The 23564-nt window shown below is 45.6% G+C and overlaps 2 protein-coding genes across 4 annotated transcripts in view; one reads left to right on the plus strand and one right to left on the minus strand.

The window, feature by feature from the left end:
* The window catches only part of LOC146811674 (uncharacterized), a 45012-nt gene extending 27713 nt beyond the window's left edge, over positions 1–17299 (minus strand). Inside the window, exon 1 of one of the 2 annotated variants that reach the window (XM_085618643.1) lies at positions 17174–17299. The gene's annotated coding sequence lies outside the window, so the exon portion shown is untranslated. Of the gene's footprint in view, positions 1–16817; positions 16941–17173 lie in introns of those variants that run through there. The other variant, XM_085618644.1, reaches the window with a different exon arrangement.
* Positions 1–23564, plus strand: part of LOC146811672 (microfibril-associated glycoprotein 4-like) — a 639295-nt gene that overhangs the window by 274793 nt on the left and 340938 nt on the right. The gene's annotated exons all lie outside the window — the stretch shown is intronic.

A 23564-nucleotide genomic window follows, 5' to 3' on the forward strand; every position in this document is an offset into this window, starting at 1 on the left:
CAAACAAAAAGGATTAACAGGTTGATAAGTTTGACCTCCAGTGGAAGTCAGCAATAAAGTGTTCATGGTCAGCAAATGACTAACAGTCACACAATAAAATCACGAAGCAAACAGGTGTGATCCTAGGGCAAACATTTGGATCATCAGATATTCTTTCACTTTTTTTAAGGAGGCGGGAGACAAACAAGCATATTTCTAGAGGCAGAGAATTCCATGTTTTAGGGCGATACCCCGAGAAGACTCTGTTGCGCGTTTTCTTTTTGTGCAAAATCTGTGGTTTCAGCAGCAAGGAGCTGGTACGTCACAGTGTTCAGCATCCGCCAGATAGTTTTAGCTTTTGTGCCTAATACCTAGAGGTAGTGAAATGTAAGGCATTATCCGCCATGCAAACAATGTTTTGTAGTATTCTTGCCTCACAAGGGAGCCAGTTCTGGGGAGATAAGCTTATTTCCTTTTGTTCCGGTGCAGAGTCTGGCAGCAGAGTTCAGAGAGGCCTTTAGAACGGCCAACTTGTATTTAGGCAAGCCCATGAGTGTAGCACTTCCGTAGTCCAGCCTGGGCAAAACCAGAGCTTGGACCCCAGATTTAACCCCTTTGGTGCTGCGGACAGCCCCCGGCGGTCCCACATGACGGTGGGCGTGAGTGGAGGACGGCCAGGGGCCGTCCAAACCCCGCCCACTGATTAAATCACCCGCACAGCGGCAGAATTCGCGCCGTGGTCAACGGGTTAAACTCGTCCTGCGGGAGGAAGGGTTTTAGTTTCCTTAGAATACTCATCTGATAATCCATTCCTTTGGTGGCAGCACTGATGCGATTCTGCTTGTTCGGGTATTTGTCTAGTGTAATTCCCAAAGATCTTGCAGAGTCTATAATGTGAGAAGAGCAGTTAAGGTACGTTACATGCTTCATCCATAGGTCGATCTTGAGATTGTGGATGGGTGAGGTAATGAGGATTTCCATTTTAGCAGCACTGAGTTGGAGATGGTTGCAAATAAGCCAATTCTGAGAATTTTGTAGAGCAGTGTTGGGGGACATGAGGTCTACTTGGTAGGAGATTTTCAGGTACAATTGCGTATCATCAGCATACATGTGATAATGTTAGATGTCAAGGTATCTGCTAGAGGTTCCAAGAATAAGTTGAAGAGAATGGGTGAGAGCGCAGATCCTTGTGGGACCCCAAGGGTGACTGCGGTGGGCTTGCACAGGGATCGATTGGTCTTGACTCTTTGGGTTCTATTATAGAGGAAATGAGGTAAACCAGTGAAGGACGGACCCAGATAACCCCAGCCTCCGTTCATGTAGTTTTAGTAGGCTGTCGTGTTTGACAGTATCGAGCGCAGACGATAAGAAGACACTGTTCATTCTGGTCCAGCATTTTCAATAGGTCATCCACTATGTGAGTGAGTGCAGATTCTGTGCTGTGACCATAATGGAAGCCGGATTGGCAAATGTATTGATACATGCTAGTATTTCCTAAAAAATATTCATAATGCAAAATCAGTATAACCAGTTTTAATACGATTGGAAACATGAAATAAACAAGCATTGGCAAAGCCAATAGGTTTTGGTGGTTAGCCTTTTGGTTTTGTCAATGCGGGTCTTAATAAAACGCAATAGGTCATGGTTAACGCAAGACCTAATTAGGGGCCCAAATATTAAAGAAGTCTCAAAAGGGCAACCATGGTATACATCCTTGCATTAAATGCAAATATACAAAAGTAGTGAATTCACAAAAATTTACAGAAGTAGGCCAAGAAATAGTACTCCTAGAACATATTTGTGAACTGCATTTTAGCATGAGTAAATTTGCTCATGCTGGGTCTGCAAATTCACTTTCCATCCAACCACTTTTTTCCCCAACCTTTCTCAATATGGGAAAAGATTAGAGAAGAGTTGGTGAAAACCCTTAAAACATGTATGTTAGTAAGTTTGCACCGACTCAAAAGGGCATTCCAACCCAGGAACTATTGCTCATCACTACCTTCAGCCCCAGTATGTAGATCTGCGGAAACGTGGCAACATAAGGGAATGGCTTGTATTCAAACCCTACTATGGTATGAGCCCTGGCATAAACAGAGAGGATAGATCAGAGATCTTATAGAATGAGACTGCAGCCATAATTTGTCCCTGCATTACATGGCACAAAGGGGACAACGGGATTTTGTTGCAGGACAAGTAAATTTATGAAGCAACCTGCCCCATGGACAAGTAGATACTTTATTAAATGCTACACCCCTGCATTAGTCAGATTTATGGTTTTCAGGAATTCACACACATTTACGGAAGTAGGCCTGGAAATCATACACCTAGAAAATATTTGTGATCTCCATTTTAGCACGAGCAAATATGCATGCCTATATTTACTCAGGCATTTACACGTTCACTTTCCTTCCAACCACTTTTTTCCAACTCTGGAAGAAGTTTTACTTCTGCCCTTGTCAAGGAGTAAAATTCCAACCTTTCTCAATTTGGGAAAAGATTAGAGACGAGCTGGTGAAAGCCCTAAAAAATGCAAGTTCGTAGGTTTGCAAAGACTCAACGGGAATTTCAACCCTGGAACTACTGCTTAACGCCACCTCCAGCCCCAGTATGTAGATCTGCAGAAAAGTGGCAAAATAAGGGAACTGCTATTATTTAGGCCTTACTATAGTATGAGCCCTGTCATAATCAAAGAGGCTAATATCAGAGCTCTTATATAATGAAATTGCTGCCACAATTTGTAGCCGCCCTACATGGTACCAAAGGGACAAGTGGATTTTGTTACAGGGCAAGTAGATTTAAGAAGCAACATGTCCCATCAACAAGTAGATGTTTTTATTAAATTCCACAACCCTGCACTCCCCATGTAGAGGCATTCCAAATAGACAAAGCCCTTTAAGGTTTCGCCTGCACATCGCTTGCATAATTTCTTGTAAATATTTAATCTTAAAAGGGGCTTACAGCCTACCCTTAAAATAGACAAAGCTTTTTTAGGTTTCACCTACACATCACCTGTAAAAATATATATTTCTTTTAATCTTAAAGGGGGCTTACAGCCTACCCTTACTTACCATTTGTTGGGCTGCTTTTCACTATGTATGCCTTACTTTTCGCATGTTACTTCCTGGTTTCTTTTCATGCGTATATCTTTTCGTGGAGCCTGGATCAAGTACTCTTTCCTTTTGAAGTTTTCGTCCATATTTTATCTTTTTTGCCAGAGCTACTTTTTTTTGTAATTCAGCTCGCTTTGTGACTGTATGTAATTTTTGTAGGTATGCTTTTTTCGGAACACATCCACTGTTTTAATTAGATTTCAAGATTATGTTCAAAAATATAATCTAAAGTATTGTCCAAGTGTTAAACAGTGGGTATGTTTAAAACTCCCAGGTTTTCATATTTGTCCGAAAAAAACGAATTCTAAAATCTTGACACTGTTGAGCTGATAAGTCACAGCACTGCATGCTCAGGTTTAACGCAGATGATGTGTTTGCAGGTCTGGTTTTGTACCATGATTAACAATGGGGTTGTACTGGTCAGTCACACACTGTTGTGTGTTGGGATTACAATGTGCAGTCAGTTTATTCCCCACAGCGATTCTCTTTTCTGCTCCAGTTTCATGCAGACTGCACGGAGTCAGTCAGTTATTGATAAACATTCGGTGAATGTTTACCTATTTTTTTTTCTTCAGTGCAGTTCCATTGAGCCAAGATAATAAAAACTGGGGTCCTGGGGAAAGGTATCCGCACGAAAGGAAAAATGTTTCTGGTTTAAGTAGCCTTAAGTAGTTCGGGCTGGACTGTTCCCATGAGGCACAGGGTCAGACTGATTTGCATATGGCCATGTCTGAACTGGGGTGGCAGAGTGGGCTAAAGAACGGTGATGGATTAAACCCAGATCAGTTGACTGGGAGTGAGTGCTTGCAATGTTCAACACTCCGTTCATCATTTCCTTTGGTTTTTGCTTTAAGTAGCCTGCCATCTGCATCACTGTTGTATGATAGACTAACGGTTGGTAGCAGCTGAAGTATAATTTAGGAAGAGGTAATTTTACTCTCACCTCCAACCTGGCCAATATCCCGGAAGAATGCCTACTGGCTCTACCAGATAAAACTGGTGTAGCCAGCGATGACTGGACCCCCTCCTTGCTTACGAGTGTGAAAGGAAAGCTGCAGGTTGGATGCCCCAAATGTTTGAGAACAACTTTAAAATTTGAGTGGTTAGCATGTTCATCCACAATTGAGATCATTTCTGCATAAAACCTAGCCAATGTATTCGTTTGAAATTTCACCTTTTTTTTTTTTACTTTGGGGCAACAATACAGAGTAACTAAGAAACGTACTTCAGGAATGAGGAACATGCCTGCTGTTGCCGAGACCTGAAGGAGTAGGAGGTAGACCAGCTGGCATGCTGAGAACTTCCCCATTTAAGCACAGAAGTATAGGCATATATGCACATGCTGCTGTTAGGGTTTACACCAGAAAGCTGTGGTCAAAAACAAGCTGTGTTAAAAACAGACTGAACACTAATCCATGGTCGTGCTTAAGCCATATAACCTAGATTGTGCTTCTGGAGTGACAATCAAACTTAGCAGAAGTTAAGTCTTGCCCCTTTCTACATGAACCAGTTTTAAAAATTGCCACTATGGAGTGCTTCTACTACGCATAACTGAAGTTCTATCTCACATTATCCGCCAAAAGAAAATCATGATTGTTCAACTTTACTTCATCTTGAAAGTCACAGACTAAACATAGGAGATTTTTGATCATTTAATCAGTGCACAGTGGTTCCTCAGTAGCTGTTAAAATAAGTCCCCAGTTGTACCCTGGTTGAAGACCCATGATTTAGTAGGTGGTATGGAATGAAACCCTCAAACTAATTCTGCGTCTCATTGTCCACATCATGTACATGCTTCACTTCCCCTACACCCACTTTACAACCTCTTCCCAACCTGCACACTGCTGACTTCCAAGTAGCCCGTAGTTACACAGCAGATCATACTTTTTTGGCCCCTACGAAAATGTCTGCTGGTTCCAAAGCATTTGATCACCCACACCCAGTCATATCACCAGGTACCAAGACGTACAATCAAACCAGCAGCCTGCAAGGTCCCCAGCCGCAACAACTAATGCCTGTAAAACAATAGCAGCCTCACTGCAGGTCTTTAGTTTCCAGGCCTGAAATTGTACCCTACAATTTTTGCTAGAACATTGGTTAGTCAAACGGAAGGAAAACAAGCATTGGCATAGCCAATAGGTCTCACCTTTGGGACCTTATCAGTGTTTAGCCATGCAACAGTTGATGTTGTTGCACCAAGGATATTGTGCTGGATAACTAAACACTTATAAGGTCCCAAAGGCGAGACCTATTGGCTATGCCAATGCTTGTTATATATTGTTTGTGGGATTCTCATTGTGTGGTGTTTTGACGTTATAACTGTTTTGTTACTGATAAATACTTTACACATAATCCTACATTAATCCTGTGTGCTCTGTGCCATGGATACCTTGGAGTTTAGCCCAGGTTTAACTCGCTGAAACTGTGTTTTTCCTTATCAAGTCTGTGACCTTATTCTTTGTGGCAGACTCCCATCCACCCCAATTACTAGGCAACGTACTTATACTGGCCTTTTAGATATCACCCTAGTTTCCCAATTTGACTCCCTGCATGTGTCAGCAAAGAGTGGCCCACAAAAGGTGTGTGAGTAAACACGGGAGTAAAGAGATGCTGAGATATCTACACAATGGCCATCTGGTCGTATTAAAAAAATATAGGACTGCATGAAGATGCAACATACCCCGGGAACATGATATGATTTCTCTCTCCTACTGTTAAACAAAAGCACAAAAGATCCACTGACAACTTTTACCCATGAATTTGTGGGTTCCGACTGAGCAAGACGCAGTAATTTGGGGCCCTCGATGTCCTCATTAGAATTCCCTCCGATTAGAGGCTCATTCAACCTTATTACTAAGCAGCCTGAGTTGGTGTGAGGGAAGTGTTAAACGTTGTTTCTAGATTTTTGCATTTATCAATAAAAAGTAAGCATTTAAAAAATAAATGACTGCGTAATAAAAATTGACAGATTATCTGAAAGGTGGAAAAGACGTTTTGAGATTTATGATTTTTGAAGCAGCGAAATGCGGGAGTGTTGCTTAACTCACTCAGGGCATGGGCGGAAGACAGCTGATCATTGCTGCACTAGCGCAGGTCGCGCTGCCAGCGGGCTGTGATATTTTTAAATACCTTTAGCTTATCTTGTTTGGTTTTCTTTTTTATCCCCTGATTTTATCCACCGCTCTGCTGGGCTTCTGTCCCCTCACCTGCATTTAATTTGTTGAAGACGCACCGCCATTGGCGGGTCCGGGTCCTGGGGCTGGATAGCTGTGGGGGCCATCTTGGTTTGGGGTGAGTGTGTCCTTGCGCGGGCGCCATCTTGGAGCGTCCCGACGCTCGAGCTGGGTTGGGAGACGCCTATTTATAGTCGTCCTCTCCCGCGCAGCGGGAACGCGCAGTGGGACGCCGTCGCGTAGCCGGAGTCGTGCCAGAGTCCTGCCCGTCTGCGCTCGTCCGCGTCGAGGTAGCGGGTGCGGGCTATGGACTCTGGCCTCCTGCCATTGCACCATCATGTGTAATATAGCGACATTCAAGTACGATCGTGCTGATCTCTTTTCCATAAGAGACAGCCTTTTGGCGTGTAATCCTGTCCCTGTACCTCCTCTCTCGGGACCTTATGAGTGTTCTTGCGGTAGTTTTTCCTTGGCCACTCCCATTGGGGTACGATCTGCTGAAGGGACTGCCCGTAGCACTCACACGGATTGCACCGAGCAGAAACTCAACATATGGAGCTTGAATGTTAGATCTTTGGTCAAGCACTATCAGTCATTACGGGACATGATAGATATGGACCTTCCTGACATCATTTTACTCACTGAAACTTGGCTACAGGACGCTGATACTGCCGTTATAAATCTGGCTTTCCCCTCTACCTACACGGTGTTTACTTTGAACCGCTCGACTAGGGGAGGTGGTATAGCTATGGCGACTAAATCCTGCTTCCCAGCTGAGTGGAAGGCTTTGGATCTTCCAATGTGTGAGAGCGCCTTGTTTAAGGTAAGGATTAGTCATCAATTTACCTTCAGTGGTGTGCTTATCTATCGTCCACCTGGGAACGACACTGTGTTTAAGGCCGCCCTTGCGGATGTGGTTGGCTCGCTGGCTCCTAGGTGTGCTAACTTTAGCATAGTAGGTGACTTAAATATACATCTTGATCAGACGTCATCTCCATCCATCAGCTCCTTGTTAGCGGACCTGGAAGCGATGCAATTTAACCAACTAGTCACCTCCCCCACCCATATAGGAGGTCATATACTTGACCCCTTTTTTACCACCTCAGTTCGGGCTAGATCTTCTGACCCGATGGTGGTGGGTTGGACTGACCATCTGCTGGTTAAGGTGTCATGTCTCCTAGAAAATCCGCAGTTTAAACCTGTGGATAAACAGATCTTAAAGCGCAATTGGCGTAAACTCAAGTTGGAGGAATTTGTCAGGATATTGGAGGCACAACCTCTGGGCAAACTGCAGAATGTGGAACAGGGATATGAACAGTATTGTAACTGGGTCCTTACTGCCCTCGACTCTCTTATACCTATGCGATGGGCTAAATGTCACGTTAAAAATCGCAGCCCTTGGTATAATGAGACTCTTGCCGAACTCAAGAGAACTTGCAGGCAAGCTGAGAGGGCCTGGCGAAAATCCTTTGATCCCACATTAAAATCACTGTACTTTGCCCAGCTTAAGACCTATCACAGAGATATTTGTCAAACCCGGGCTGCCTATTATGCAGCTGAGTTTTCCAACAGCCCTAACCCTTCTAAGTTAATCTTCAAGGTTCTCAAAGACCTGATGGGGAAACGGGCCACCTCGCAAGAAATCTGCACGGACTCTCACTGTGAAAGTCTGGCATCCTTTTTCGTGGGGAAGGTGCAGACAATCTATCGAGGATTTATACCTTCCGTTTCCGGGGATGCTCTTAGTGATAGGAAGGTCTTGGTGTCCGAAACTCTGTCCATCCTGCCGGCCATGTCTAACGAGGCATTTGACACTCTGAGCCTTAAAATTAAATCTGGCTCCCCCTTAGACCCTCTGAAGCCGGAGTTCCTTATCCGTCTCCCGCCTCTCTGTCGTGAGCCCATTCTGGACGTGATTAATCTTTCCCTCAGTGAGGGCGTGGTTCTGGAAGCAAGCTGTGGTCAGCCCCATTCTGAAGAAACCCAACTCTGACCCCTTGCTCCCGGAGAATTACCGGCCCATCTCCCTCCTGCCTTGGACCGCCAAGGTCACTGAGGCACACGTGAATTCCATCCTGTCTGCCCATCTCTCTCGTAATAACATTCTTGACGAGAGCCAAAATGGTTTCCGCGCCCAACACAGTACCGAAACTGCTTTGCTCTTCATGACCGAGCATTTGCGGTCCGTGCTGGATGCGGGGCAGACTGCGGCGCTCCTACTATTAGACCTGAGCGCCGCGTTTGACACGGTGTCACATGACATTTTGATGCGGCGTTTGGAGGAAGTGGGTATTGAGGGGAAGGCTCTTCAGTGGTTCCGCTCCTTCCTCTCGGACCGGTTTTTCAAAGTAGCCATTCCACCTGGCCAGTCCTCTTTCCATTCTTTGGAACTGGGAGTCCCTCAGGGCTCTGCGTTAAGCCCCACATTGTTCAACTTGTATGTGAAACCGTTGGCTGCTGTCGTCAGGCAATGTGGCCTTACTATGACATCGTATGCCGACGACACGCAGCTGGCGGTGACACTCAGTGGGGACCCTGAGGTGACTGCGCCCAGGTTCCGTGCAGGACTTATAGCTGTGGCTAGTTGGATGCGTAGCAACTGCCTACAGCTTAATGCTAAGAAAACCGAGGTCCTTGTTGTGGGGAAGCAGGCGGAACTTTGGGGAGACCAGTGGTGGCCTTCTGATTTGGGGGTGTCCCCCATTCCAGCGGCCGAAGTTAAAAATCTGGGTTTTGGCTGGATTCCAATCTTTCTTATACCAGCCATACAAAGAAGACAGCAGCTACCTGTTTTGGTATTCTGCGAGGGCTGAGGCCAGTCCTCAAATTCTTTGACCCCCCCACTCGGCAACTGGTGGTTCAGGCCTCTATTCTTTCCCGGTTGGATTACGGGAGCGCCTTGCTACTTGGAGTCAACCAGGCTGAGGCGACTAGGCTTCAGAGGGTGCAGAACGCTGCGGCACGGGCCATTGTTGGCCTTCCAAGACGAGGCTCTGTCTCTGCTGTTCTGACCTCCCTGCATTGGCTTCCGGTCAGACAGAGAATCAAATTTAAGGCTCTCTGTCTGACATTCAAGATCCTGAAGCTTTCCTCTCCCCCTGCTTTGGCGGGCCTTATTTCTCCATACATCCCCACGCGGTCTCTCAGGTCTGAATCTTACCATCTGGCGACTAAGCCTAGGTTCAGACTGAGTAGGATGGGAGGTCGCTCTTTTCGTGTCCTGGCGGCTGATCTATGGAATTCCCTTCCTTTACACATTCGTGCCCTAAATAGCTTGACTCTTTTTAGACGCGCCATTAAAACTCATCTGTTTGCCTCTGCTATTTGATCTTTCTCTTCCTTAGCCTTGACCTGTTGTGTTGTGTACCTGATCAGGCGCCAGGACGCCCCTTTGCTGGGGCAGCTGTGCGCCTAATAAAAGTTATTAACATAACATAACATAACAACTCTGTTACTCCCCCAAATCAGACTGGGTTCACAAGCAATACAGGCACATCAGTAAATCTCATGACCCTCTCCTGTTTGATCGACCAAGCTAAGTTCAGTTCTTGCCCACTCTATATGGGATTCATCGACTTCCAAGCGGCCTTCGATAACGTGAACAGATCAAAGCTCTGGCAGAAGTTGTCCAGCCTCAATATTCCAGCCGTCCTCCTAAGAGCCATTCAACTTTTACATCAGGATACATGGGTCAGGATTAAGGTCGGGGACGGCTCAAGATTATCCCGCCCAATTCCAACGGGAAAAGGCTTAAAACAGGGCTGTGTCCTGGCCCCGACACTTTTTAACTTATTTCTATCCGACCTTCCAGAAGCTCTAAATAAGGTCAATTCTCATGCCCCCAAAGTAACCGGCCTTTTGCTGTCAAATCTTCTTTACGCCGACGACGTGGTCCTTCTGAGCAAAACTAAGATCGGAATGCAAAGGCTCCTGGACGCCACTCTTGAATATTCAAACAAGAACGAGCTTGTGATCAACAACACGAAGACCAAAATCCTGGCGGTTCGTCCAGGGAAAGCCAAGACATTGTCCTGGACCCTGAATAAGGAAAGCATCGTCGAATCAAACTGCCATAAGTACCTTGGAGTCATATACAATAATAACGACAAATTCAAATCTCACTTAGAAGAACAAGCAAGCATTTACAATGCAATGGTCTCGGAAATATTATAGGTAGAGCAATTGCTCATTATTTTTTTATCATTATTGTATCCCTAAATAAATGGCATTGTCATTTCTATTGGCATTAGCTTTTTTTTTTGCATATGTGATACCTATTGCATTAGCAGAGAGAGAGTGAGGTAGTGAGATAGAGAGAGTGAGGTAGATAGAGAGCGAGGTAGTGAAAGAGTGAGGTAGTGCGGGAGAGGGATGTTGTGAGGTAGTGATATATAAGCATAGAGTGATGTTGTGATGTAGTGAGATAGAGAGAGAGGTAGAGGTAGTGAAAGAGAGAGTGAAAGTGAGTTAGTGAGACAGAAAGAGTGAGGTAGTGAGAGAGAGTGATTGAGGTAGTGAGTGAGAGAGAGTGAAGTTGTGAGGTTGTGAGCTAGAGAGTGAGGTAGTGATGTTTTGAGAGAGAGAAGTTGTGAGATAGTGAGGTAGTGAGATAGAGTGGAGTAGTGAGGTAGAGAGAGTTATGTAGTGAGAGAGAGTGAGGTAGTGAAACAGTGATGTAGTGAGGGAGAGGGATGTTATGAGGTAGTGAGATGTAAGCAGAGTGGTGTTGTGATGTAGTGAGATAGAGAGGTAGTGAAAGACAGTGAAAATGAGTTAGTGAGATAGAAAGAGTGAGGTAGAGAGATAGAGTGAGCGATGTAGTGAGTTAGAGAGAGAGTGAAGTTGTGATAGAGAGAGTGAGGTAGTGAGAGAGTGAGGTAGTGATCTTTTTAGAGAGAGAAGTAGTGAGATAGTGATATAGAGGGGAGTAGTGAGGTAGAGAGAGTTATGTAGTGAGACAGAGTGAGGTTGAGAGAGAGAGGTAGATAGAGAGTGAGGTAGTGAAAGAGTGAGTGAGAGGTATTTTCTGACGTAGTGAGATAGAAACAGTGAGTGATGTGAGATAGAGAAAGATTGAGGTAGTGAAAGAGAGAGTGAGGTAGTGAGGGATGTTTTGAGGCATTAAGATAGAAACAGAGTGATGTAGTGAAGTAGTGAGATAGAGTGAGGTAGTGAAAGAGTGAGTGTAAGTGACTTAGTGTATTTGAGAGAGAGAGAGTGAGGTAGTGAGATAGAGAGAGTGAATTAGTGAGTTAGAAAGAGAGAGTGAAGTTGTGAGGTAGTGAGAGAGTGATGTAGTGAAGTTTTGAGAGAGTGTGTTGTGATATAGTGAGGTAGTGAGAGTGAGATAGAAATAGATAGTGATAGAGAGTGAGGTAGTGAGATAGTAGGACACAAAGGGGCATATTTACAAGCCCCTTGTGCCACTTTTGCGTCACTTTTAACATGGAAAAAGTGACGCACAAGTGTTGCAAGGGGCTTGTAAATCTGCCCCATAAAGTCTGAACTACCCATGATCACGGACCAGGCAGCGCAAGGAGAGGTTTGATGTGGATAATGACATGGTGATGTATGTAGGTCACACAACACAGCTGAAGTATCAATTAAATATGAGGTCAGACACTACCGGCAAAGGGCGAAGCCTGGCCCTGCTAATACACACAGGTGGGACATAATTGCAAGCAGACTTCATCTGACAGCGAGGAAACATCTAGAAAGGAATGCCACCGGAAAGAAACCATTATGAAAATAAGTAGTTATCATGAGTTTTATTTTTAGGTTAGTTCTTAGAAAGCGAAAACTAATACTGGGGGTTATTCAGAAAATTCAGCATGGCTCCGCCACTTCTGGAACTACGCTGAGTACCACTGATTAATATATAGACCATACGAGGCATTAGCCAGGGGGCGGGGCATCCAGTGGCAGAACCATAGAGACTGGGTGGCGCGCCGGAAGATTGGCAGGAGAGAAACCCAATCCCGGTCTTACGAAACCTGGCTGCAGAGGGTACCAACAGCTGCACTGTGGAAGCTCCGATACTGTACTTGAACACTCGCCAAGGTTTTCAGAGCCAGCGAGGAGTAACGGCAGCGACAAGCCTGGGCATCACTACTTTCTTGGTAGAAATATTTGGAAGGACTCGTACGGGGTTGTCCAAATCGTGACTTTTAGCGCCAGGAAGTGAGGTTTTGGCTTCCTTCTTTCAAACACAATGAAAGATTACAATAAGTGGTGTTATCCCTCTATCCACACAGTAGGTATGTGCCCAGATTTTGGCAATCAGTGCGAAGCTGAAGTCAATGCACTCGCGTTCTATTAAGAAGGGTTAAATGGGTGCCTACTCGCCTACCTGGCGCCGAACCCAGGGCGTTGCGTACTGGCGCGAAGAGTGCCAAGTGATGCCTGGTGGTTCAGATCGCAGTTTTGCCCAAGGGATCGGAGTAGGAGTCACATGACAGAGGGTTATTCAATGCTGCACCTTGTACGAGATGCATGCGGGGGGGGGGGGAGGGGGTCTTTGGAGAGCTTGTGTTGGTATCGACTCGCACAAGGTGGACAGTATGCGCATACCGGGACCTGTAGTGTTCCGAGTATAAACCAAACGTGACCCCGCCAGTCCCTGTTCAGACTTATCGGCTCTATACGAGGTGCTTAGCTGAAGGCGAGTTAGCCTGTAAAAGAAAGCCCGCACGGAGAATTCTGGGACCTTGAGTTTTGCCTGTTCCCATAAAACGTATGAATCAGCCACTACCTGTGTGCAGAACTTTGGTGGCTGTAAAACACGCATGTTTCAATGTAAACCCATGCGTATCACAGTGGGGGAATTCGCCCACTCCATGGACTGGAGTCAGATGGCGTCCCGCGGGTATGGAGCCATGAGGAATAGGTGGGAGAGACCCGATGGCTCCATATCAGCAGAACCGTCTCCAGTGCAGTGTTCTCATCCAACAACAAACTGCGCCATGGGAATTGTAGTCCTCGCTCACTTCCAATGGACTGACTTTCTAGACTGTCTTCTAGGTAGCGTCGCTCGATAACAGATGACGGAAGATTAACATTTCCCAAACGGGAATATTTTAAGAAATAGATCCCGTCTCTCGAAGAAGCAGCAGGGTAGGGCGGCCTACGGTGCGTAGTAAGGACACTTGGAGGGCGTTGTGTTCAGGCGGAGCTGCTCGTGCCAGGTGCGTGCCACCTTGAACGCCGTTCCATTTTAACTGCTCCTGGTTTGTAAGAATAATTAACCAGCTTGCATGCTAAACAAGCACACCACCGCCTTTCTCCGAGGCGAAGCAGAAATGCCTCGGAGAAACGCAGCGGTGGTTTTCAGATTCGGGGGCGTGTTTCTTTTTCTCTCCTCTTGCCATTGGCTGGAGGAGAGAAAAACACGCCTAAAAAAGGGCGTGGCTAAAAAGTGGAAAGAAGAGCACGGAACACGCCCCCGAATCTGAAAAAGACGGAGCCTATTTGGAGGGACGGCTCTCTCCTCCAATGGCTGGCCTCCGTTTAGGAAGCCAGCCAATGGAGGAGAGGCAAAAAGAGAGGCGGGCTAAAGAGCCACTCTCAGAAACATTAAATCTCCGACTTCCGGTTCTGCCTTCGGCAGACCGGACGGTCCTCGACCTAAAAAGGAAGGGTGCTGCACTCGCCTTTGCAATTGGCTTAATTCAAAAGAAACTACAAGGTCCAACTCTCGCACCTATATTACAGGTCGCGCAGGCGAAAATCATCCCTACCCTAACCTATGGCAGCGAAGTCCTCAAAGGACTAGACAGCTGCCAACTGGACAAAATAATCTCAAAGATCTACAGATCAGTGTTCAAGTTACCAACCCAAACATCACCGGCACAAATCGGGCTGGAACTTGGAATCTGCCAGCAACCACTTGCCAGAGCTATGACCTTCCTCGTGTGCTGCCACAAACTAAGGTCATCTAAGGAGAGAAGTCTAGGCAATCACGTGTGGTCCAGTCTCGACACAAACACATGGCAAGCAGGTCACAATTATTTGGTAAAAGACTTAACAACTTTAGGCCTAAACGATCTCTGGAGCATGCACATAAGCCAGAAGGAATTCAAACGGCTAGCGAAAATCAGTACAAAACAACTTTCAACAGTGGAAGACTAGGCTCGCCTAGCCAAAAGAAGTCACGGGTGGCTGATGCTGCAATCCTATGCCTCGTTGACCCCACAGCAGTACTTAACCGTACCCTTTACTGCACAAACAAAACTATGTTTTTTAAGATTGAGACTGGGTGTCATTAACTTGCTGGTTCACTCGCCAAAATGGAAAAGAGCATGGACGAGATCTCTGCGACTTTGTGGGGATCATAAAGAAGACATTATACATATCATATGTCTATGCCCAAAATTACTGACTAAAAGACGGGCCCTCCTTAAGCATCACTGGAACACAAAAACGATTAGAACTTGTACAGCAGCAGTCTTGGCCTGCTTTGATCCTAAGAACACTAAATTAAACTGTGCCCTAGTAAGGTTCATGGCTCACGCAGAAAAAAAAACTCTGTGAGGGACCCCCAGTCAGCGATCCACCGTCGGCATAACGTTTTGGCAGGCTCCATCCGACACCCCTACTTTTACTAGACTAAATTAGTTCTATCTTAAATGAATTTTTGATATTTTAATTCTGTACTTGCAATGGTTTTCTTAATCACGCAATAAAGTATTATTATTATTAAGAAGCAGCGAAATACACAAGGATATTCTAAAAAACAGTCAACTTCCTTAATTTCATTTCCATGTTTCAAATTAAGGGCTTGTTGGAAGGAGTATCAGTGCAAACTACAATCCCCATTTCTTCCAGCATATGTTTGGTTGGAAACTAGACAAAGTGCAGAGTTCCGTATCCTTCACAAAACCTCGCTGCACAGATCAATTCTTAATTAGAATTTATGAGCTTTTGCTATACTTTCAGGTTTACTTAGGGTTAATAATGAAACACCTGAATTCACTGTAGCGGATAACCTTAAACCAATTCATGCAGCGTTTCATAATCTGGTCAATGCGGTCGTACCCACCCCCACTGCCATAATTACCACAGGAATAAAACACTGGACAGAAGGCAAGCAACACAGAGAAAGCAATATAGTGAAGCTTCATTTTAAAAGGACATCCAATATTTCGAATAGGAGCAATAGAATGCGTCAGGCCCGAACGTAATATGCCGGCATAATTTCTCTTGAATATGCCCGGTACCTTTTTCTGAAGAGCACTGCTAGGAATGAGATAAGCGAACAGTCACGCTCATGGTAACAGCAGGGTAATTATGTATTATGTTGTTCGTGTTTCATTTGTGTTTTTGGCTCATTCAGAGGTTGATGGTGACCACCAGTGTTACTTGAGTGTTTTACACCAGTTAAGGGGCTGAAGAACATAACAATGACTTAAAAGAATAAACCAATCTACAGCGTTTACCTTACAGGAACGAGCAGCGGCAGGCACGATAATTGCTAACAGATGGCGCTGCTGCTGGCTCCCGCAAGGTAAACGCCATACATGCACGAGTACTAAACGTAAACAGTGCAAAACATGCACGAGTTTCAATAAAAGCCTGGAGCGATTCCAAGAGGTCACTCCAACAGCAGCGATTGCGCGCTGCGTAGGCAAGACCTAAAAACGACTACAAAACTCAGAATAGTGGGTTGTCACCTGAAAGTCAAAGTCTAGCAACAGTGCCCGCGATGATAGTTTGAGTTTTAAGAGTACCTGGTGACTATGTATTACGAAGAACACAATGCTCCTCCGATGCCTGCCTTCTCTATTGAATCAGTTCCGGGAGTGTACGTTTCGTTGGCTCAACTGTTCATGAAATGTTCATGAAAGCCCAGTTTGAAGCAAAGCATCCTTTGTGACAGGGCGACCTGTTAACCTTGGTGTGTTACGAACACGTTACACAAGGCACCCAACCAACCACGCGACAACTGGCATCCGACCAAGGCTATGAAGACACCAATGTGTACGCCGCACAACAATACTGTAGTGAAGTAAATGAAGATCAGGTCCACGTAGGTTCTTGTAATAACAGGTATTTATTCAGTAAGATGGTACAAGGTGGTAATTGTAAATATTAAAATGAATCCAAATGATAAAACCACACCAGGAGCTGTAACCTTTCAGCTCAGTCCCAAAGTCCCAACTGACTAGAGCTAAGAACCCAACATTCTAAATATGTCATCATGAATAATCACATTCCAAATGATGACAGCAGTGAATAAGCTGGAAAGCCAACTCTACAAATACGCTTGTGGAAAGACGAACACACTTTCTGAATAAAGACTCTGTAAAGGATGTGGCGATACCAATACAGCAGCCGACTTTGGAACTGGGAAACCAGGTTCCAGTCTCACGTTGGCTGGACATCCTGTTTTTCTAAGCAAATCACCTTATCTTGTGATCATGAGTAAAGTAACTGGTGCTCGTGTAGAGCGCTCCGATACTGTAAAGTCAAAAAACCTTCGGGTCAAGTTAGCGCTATTAGAAACTGCCCAAAAAAGGGACGGGTCAACATCTGCTGCTCTCAGAACGAGGCTCACCTCGGGTGAGGAGTCTAAACCGCCATTTTCAGCGTTCCACTGAAATCTAGAAGCTTCTGGGTTCACAGACGGCTGATGATCACGCGCAAGGTTTAGCTGGACAGGACGCTTACAAGGGCGGAGGTTCATCGCAATAAGGAATCGTAAACTGCGTATCAGAGGAGCAGGAACCCTTCCCCTGTGCGCGGGTTGCTGGGCAACTGCTACGTGGGCGAGATGTGTGTCGACTTCCCGGTCTGTGGAAAGCCGATGCGTGCAGGTCGGTGCACAGTGGACGAGTTTAGCTTAAAGTAGCTACTTATGAGGTGGAGTCAGAACCCATCTAACCCCCCCTGCGCGTTTAAGCCTCGTCTTACCCTTAGTAGATGCAGGATCCTGGGCGGATACGCACAATACCGCGACCAGGGACCGGAACAAAGTCCACAGTGGGCTTCGGGTCGATCAACTGTGCGCCCGTCCTGTGACCAAGGGAGCCGCCGTGAGAACAGAACCAAAGCAGTCCCCGCCCACAAAAGGACATGAATAGCGTTCTCCAAATCCACCTATTTTTTTGGGTGCAATTTTATATAGCGCGAACTCGACCTAGTGGAGGAGCCGCACCTGGGGTGTTGTCAGCGATCAGTGACTGAAGTTCGAACAAGGAACATGGAAGACGGGCCCAGTCAACACGTGCACAAGGTAGCGCGCCCAAGAGTAGAGGACCGACTCTGCTGCACTGGACTGAAGTGCGTGACCTCGGCCAGGCTGCTGAGGGACTTGGCACCATTCCGCAGAGGCCGCGTGCCCCAATCACTTCAGATAGTGCGCTGCAGAGCACTGTCTCATAAATTGTCGAGTCCCAAACTCAGTGAAAGCTATGCAATGCATATCTTCACATTAGCCCTCTGTGGCAAGAGAGGAAGGTCCTGTTGGTGCGTGCGAGCACCATGTTCTTCCAGGCTTCCTTCCGAAATGGCAGGTATGCTGGACTTCTGATGCAGCAGCTGTGTCACAGAGAGGGAGATCTGCTTTGTGAAGTGACACCACTGTGTAGGTTCAGTGGCAGGTCAACGACGGTCGGACCGTCTCTGAATCATAACGCCACTGAGCTAGGGTGACCAGATTCTCAAAACAAAAAACGGGGACAGGTCATAGACATAGAAGTAGGACTACGGTTTGCAGTAACCATCGACATAAAGGTAGGACTATTTGACAGCTGCCATGGACATAGAAAAAGGACTATGACAGCTCCCTCCACAGACCGAGATGAAGCATTACAGACGACAAATCAGAGGTCTTTTATTGGCTGTAACCATTAATTCCATTTAAACAGACTTTGCCTCAACATTTGCTATAGTTGGTGACCACGGCTTTAGTGCTGGTGGCGCCCTGTGCGACAGTGTTTGTTGGCGCCCCCCCAAGACCACCTCCACCACGGATTCTCTCACTAGCACCCTTTAACAGTGACCAAGTCTCCATAACCACACTCTCTCAGATGCATTGAATTAGTTATATAGCGCCACTCATACCAGTGTAGGGTGTCCGAGCACTTCGCATCACACACACATTACACAGAGACAATCAATCATCCATGTGTAATCAGTGTATAGGAAATGTTACATAAGCCAAAGGACTAAAAGTGTAGGGAGTCACATGTCATCCATACTGGTAGGCAGTATAGTTTAAGAGTGCTTTGTGTGGAGAAGCACAAACGCAGAGTCGAAAAAGAAACAGCATAGTTGGGAGTTTTCTTTAATAATAAGAATCGATTTCTAGCCAAATTATCCCTTTTTGCAACATTAATCAATGCTCTAATAATGTATACTTTGCAGTGTGTATGCAGTTCTAGGATGAAAGTTAATAGCTCACTATTCTATATCAGGACTTTAAGTTATAAATTGCAAGTAACAAAAGGATATCTCTTTTGAAAGCAGTAATCTGCTGATCTGTTTACATCTTACGCACTCTGTAATCTACTTGGTACAGGTTCTTTGCAGCAGGCATGTTAACCCTCTACACTAACTTCACCGAAGTCAAAACCTCAACTATACAAAATGCTGATCTCTCTCCAGGAAGATTATTAATCACACAAGTTATCTTGACATTTATGTGAGGCCTGGTAATTGCTGGGGGTAAAGAAACGCTGCAGCAGGTGCTTCAAAAGCATAATAAACTTTAAAACACGGCGCCCCCAGGAAGCCAGCACCCGGTGCGGTGGCACTCGCACCGCCCTAAAGCCGGCCCTGGACACGAAGTACAAACAGGTTATTGTTTCTAAACAAGGATATAAGCAGGTCCTGCAAGTAGGCTTTTACAAAATAAAGACATTCAAAGACGCACTGCCATCAGTAGCTGTTGGAGCAGGAGCGCTGCATTAACAAAACAAAGGTATCTCTGGAAGCACCCTAAGTGACCGGCATTTAGGTGTGAATGTATGCAGATTGCATCCTTTGACTTCTCGGCCTGGAGACAGAGGTCACATTCAAAGCGCTGAACCTCGCGCTGTGGAATGAAAGGAGCACCTCTCCCCACCCCCCATCCCATTCAAAGCCCGATTTCCCTTCCTGCTACAACGCTCACCTAAACGTCACGCTTTAATCAGTGCAAAGAGAGCATGCACGCGCATGCTCAAACAACCGAAACAAATGAAAAACCGGGACATTTGTATGTTTAACCCGGACACTGTTTAAAAACCCGGACATTTCATTGAATTGGAGAAAAGTGTCGAGACACGGGGACACTTCTCCAAAAACGGGGACCGTCCGGGGAAAACCGGGACGTCTGGTCACCCTACACTGAGCCTGTAGCCACAGCACAATGCAGTGCAAACTGCAGCTGTGGGCTACCTCCAACTGGCTCAGGCAACCATGATACTTAAATGTGCCACGCCCGCCAGTCACACTGTCGGCTGTTGTGATTGGACAACTCATCACAACTGACTCTTGTGACTGGTGTTGGGTAAAACACTGTAGCCAGCCGATCTCAGAACGAGCTGAGACAGTCCCCCCAAGCTTAGCTGGCAGGCTGAAAGCAGCGCAAACGTGTGCTGTCTAAGAGCTTTGTAATAGTGTGGTGTTAATTAGCAGCACTCCGTGACGAGGCGCTATAAATGCGTGACAATGAATTTCAGTGCGGTGATGTGGACCACCACACTAAAATGCATTAGTTTAATGCCTGATGCGTGGTACTTGGCAGGGCTGGAAGGTACTAGATCTCTTTACATGAGCACCAGTTACGTTGCACAAGGACACATTCATTTTTTGTTAGGCATGGGGTATTGGATGATTTGCCCAGAATCACAGTATGCTGAGCCAAGGCATGAGCCTGGTTCCCCAGCCCCAGGGTCCGCAGCTCTGTCCATGAAGCCACATCCTCCCCCCGCCCACCAATTGTCTAAACAGTCCCTGTGTTATACAGTAGTTAAGTGTTCATTCCAGTAAAATCTGCAATAGAAGAAGGAGGGAAGCTAAGCGCTCAAATATAAGTATGGTTTTGAATTGTTTAAAACAGACAACAGTGACTGCTCGTTTTAATTTGACACAACCAGGAGTTGTAAATTGGTTTTGCATTTGCAGCCAGATCCAGCAGCTATTGGCACTGCATATAAAACAAGCAGTGACAAAGCCAATAGGTCTCGCTTGTGTAAGATCTATTGGCTGTGTCATGTTATACAGCAGCAAGGCTGCCGCAGAACATGTAAAAAAAATCCTTGACAAAGCTAAGCAGGTGAGCTATTCAGGTTTGTCAAATAGATCCCAAAGATTTCTTTTCAGTGAAAAAGTGCAGCTCTGTAGAGTGTCTGACTGGAAAGTAAATGCAATAGAATGTAAACACAGGGGCGGCTCCTCCATTTGAGCGGAGGAGCGTTGCCCCACAAGCCCCAGAGCTGAAAAATAAAATGGTAATAAAATGTATCACCATTTTATTTTTCAGCAACCCATCCCAAAGTAAGTGTCAGGACAGGGCAGGGCCAGCAGGGAGCTATACGGTTTAAAATGCACTTCTCTTTGTCCTGCCGTCTTGGGCTAGCCAGACATGCTCATTTGAAAGTTCTCGAACGTAACTGTCTTAGCTGGGTTAGAGAAAGCTCAGGCCTCCAGTGCTCTTAGGAGCACGGGAGAACCTGCTCTATACAATCCCGGGGCTGCTTTTATGCTGAAAGCAGCACCAGGATTGGGTAGTGCAGTTTCCTACATCGGGAGCTCCCTGGAAGACACCCGAGCGAGGAGGACGTCTCGCTGCCAAGGTAAGTGAATTTATTTTAATTTTATTTTTTGGTGCCCCACCACCTTCGGTACAAGCCATCTACCACTGTAAACACGCCTGCCTCAGAAATGTGCCTAATTCAGGCCCAAAAAAAAAAGAGCAATAACCTTTTTAAAAACTGCAACTGACAGAAACCCTCTGGCAAAGTCCAGTAAAAATATCACCTGATCTCAAATATCGGCACTTCTCACAGGTTTAAATCCCCGGCATAGGCAATGGAACTACGCCACCTTTCATTGTTCCACAAGCGACAAAATGAGCATGGGTACAAATTCTAATGGTGTCTCGTTATTTGCAGCATCGTGAACACTACAACATTAAGTGCTACACAGCAATACATCTTTTATATATATTTATAATTTGATTTTGTATTTAAATCTGGCATTCGAGAAAGAACGTCATCTTACATTATGATTAAGTTCTTGAACTCCTTACTAAGAACCAATTTGAGCAGATTGATTAGGTGGGTTTCAGTTGGGGCGGGGATAAATATGAGAGAAATAAACATTTTGGCTTTATTTCCGCTTTAGGGTTTTGTTGGTGCTTAAAATCTCAGCAAACATATGTAAGCAAAAGCAAACTTGTGGAGAATCTTTGTTTAAAATTTTAAAAAGAACACACAGGGTAACCATTCGAGAAACCATGATAACACGCACAAAGCAAAGGTAGAGCGAACAACGAATATCACAGAAGCACCATTCCAGTCATTGTTCTCAGAGCTTAGGCACCACCGAAGCTCATAAGTAGGGGGGTGCATGATAGAGGTAAAATCACAACCTAGAGGGGGGCAGGAGTGCAGATGGAGTACTCCTTTGTAAATAAAAAAAGCACATGCAGAGTGAAGTAGCCAGGGACCAGAAGGTGTACTTGGTCCAAGCTCCGCACAACGGCATCTACAGCAAAAGCAGAGCAGGAAGTGAAACCTGGCCAATGAGTAGCAAGTGAATGAGAGCGACATTGGAATCACTGAATGGTAAGTTCAGGTAAGTATTGGAAGGTTCTTGTTATGTTTCATATAGGTACCCTAATATTGGCCCAGGTAATATCATACACCTTCACCTTCATTACCCTCCCTTATACTACACAGTAATGAGCCTTTAGGATTGAACCTTTACCTAGTTCTAGTCCTGGGTGCAGAAGGAGGGTTTTTCCCAAACAATAGAGTCCTATGACTTCATCAATAGACTCGCATAGTATGAATGAATATTCATACGGTTCTTAGAAACCAGGCAGGGGCTAAACCACCTAACCCCACCATATCTTCGTACAAGGTTCATCCCACACGTCATCCTCAAATCCAACAATGGCTAATACATGAGACAAGGGGCAAAGGAGCCCTACATACTTTCTGCATAAATACAGCACATCTTGCTAGCTTTAGGCAGAGGTAACTGAGACTTCCAGGCTGACACACTGACCAGAGATGCTGAAGCTCCTGCATGCAGACGCTCCAGCTGACAGTGGTCTGAACATCCCTTGCGGGGTGTCCAACTTGAGACCAGGACAGGCTCCTACATTCTCACACTCCAGGTAATGGGGTTCGACTAAATCCTAGAGGGATTCTTGGCTTTACACCTACTCATGCTAGGTACACTTAGGTACATCTAGATGGGCATCATAGGAGTACGCACACTTTTATCATGCATTTTATATTCATGTATTTATTCATGCTTATTGCAAGATGGTAGAACTGTACTATCCTTTTATATTAATCGTACTGCTAATCATATATCTCTGCTACTGTCTAATGGTTGTTGCAGCTCATATATTCTACACAAGAATAACAACTGTTCAATAAATACTAATTGAAACTCCCAGCCTGTTTATTCTGTGTATCTCTGAGACAAACTAAGTGAGCACGAGTGACTGAGCGAAAAGTAGTACATTGTTTACACGATTCTGAGCGATCAGGGTTGTTACGTTCTAAGGTTGCTAGAAACTATTCTCTCCCCGATAAGAGGAGACACTAGTGGCACTGTGAGCTAGCTAATACGAAACAGGCTAAAATTCTCGGTGGGGGTGCTCCGAGTAAGTCTGCCACCAAACCCACAGTGTATGTTATCCAAACGCACAGATCCTATATCGGGACTACACGACATTCTAAGTCGCCTTTAAGATTTTGTTTTAAAAAATGCAAGACTTTGCAAGCGCTGTGCAGACAAAACCATATTATCTTTCTAATTTTTAGGTCTCGCCTACGCAACGCGCACTCGCTGCATAGGAGGACCTTTAGCTGTCGTTCTGCTCTTTTTCGAAGCACATACTCGTGCTTGTGGCGACATCCACCTTGCGGGAGCGCGCAGGGGCGCGCCACAAGCACGAGTATGTGCTTTGAAAAAGAGCAGACTGTGCGCGCACGCACACATACACGCACCACTCCCGGGCCAGCATTCCTCTCTCCAGCTTCCTTCCTGCGCCTGATCCACTCTTTCGCCTCTCCAAGTCCCTACCTCGGTCTGCTCCTGTCTTTCTTCCTTCCTTGCCTGCCTCACGCACTCTTTT

This window comes from Triturus cristatus, chromosome 7 (genome assembly GCF_964204655.1).
Source record: "Triturus cristatus chromosome 7, aTriCri1.1, whole genome shotgun sequence".
Taxonomy (NCBI): Eukaryota; Metazoa; Chordata; class Amphibia; order Caudata; family Salamandridae; genus Triturus; species Triturus cristatus.